Source organism: Schistocerca nitens, chromosome 4 (genome assembly GCF_023898315.1).
Source record: "Schistocerca nitens isolate TAMUIC-IGC-003100 chromosome 4, iqSchNite1.1, whole genome shotgun sequence".
In the NCBI taxonomy this organism is placed as follows: domain Eukaryota; kingdom Metazoa; phylum Arthropoda; class Insecta; order Orthoptera; family Acrididae; genus Schistocerca; species Schistocerca nitens.
The window spans coordinates 528,486,471-528,487,537 of NC_064617.1; the positions used below are offsets into that span (position 1 = coordinate 528,486,471).

The window sequence follows — 1,067 nt, forward strand, 5'->3', positions numbered from 1 at the left end:
AATTCGTAGCTCTGCCACCATGACGACAGGACGTGTGTATTGAGGGCTCTATATTAGCACTCCGTCTTCAGCTCACAAGTGGCCCATCGGGACCCGGGACCATCCGACCGCCGTGTCATCCTCGGATGAAGATGGGGATAGGAGGGGCGTGTGGTCAGCATACCTCTCTCCCGATTATTGTGATGGTTTTTTTTGACCGGAGCCGCTACTATTCGAGTAGCTCCTCAATTGGCATCACGAAGCTGAGTGAACCCCGAATAAACGGCAACAGCGCATGGCGACCCGGATGGTCACCCAGCCAAGTGCCGGCCACGTCCGACAGCGCTTAACGTCGGTGATCTGACGAGAACCGGTGTATCCACTGCGGCAAGGCCGTTGCGCAGAGTTCTACATAGATGTAATAACTTTCAGGAATTATGAGTTAAACTTGACCGCAGAGTGTTGCAAAGTAACCTTGAACGAGTGAGAAAGACAAGCGTGCGATGTACTGGTTTTTCTGTGTAAACTGTGGCTTTGAATAAATAAAATCTGCTTGGCGTACTATGCATGTGAAGACCATGAACTGAACGATTGAAGTGATGGACTTGCGTAATACATGAGCGAGCATTCTGTCAAAGACAATCGGTTTTTTAAGTTTTTCTGTAACAGGATTGATTCAATATGATAAACTGGCTGTTAAGAGTGACTGAGGTTGCATGTGTATGTCGAAGCCGTAACTTCAGACTGGCACGGATTTTCCGCTGTTTTGAATTAAAGAAGTAGCACTATATCGACAACCTCACACGAGAAATATCTCTCAATTAATAACGCAGTTATCCTGAAACTAGAGAATATGTGTTGCATCTTTCAGACACGGATACTGTGACTGGTTCCAATATAGCTCATCCAGTGAAGAAACAATGTTCGTTCTCTAACAGGCAAGCGTGTGAGCTGCTGCAGTCTGCTTTCTGTAGGTGGAACATTACTGCATCGCCTTAAATGCTCTTGTCTTCACGGTGATTACACGCTATGCACGGGTTGGCAGTATGATCGTTCTGCAGTCTGTCGCAAACGCCGGTTCTCCAAAC

General features: G+C 47.0%; 1 pseudogene; it reads right to left on the bottom strand.

Moving 5' to 3' along the window:
• Positions 1 to 262: 262 nt before the first annotated feature.
• On the bottom strand, positions 263 to 380 carry LOC126253739 (5S ribosomal RNA; annotated as a pseudogene).
• Between the last annotated feature and the right edge of the window lie 687 nt (positions 381 to 1,067).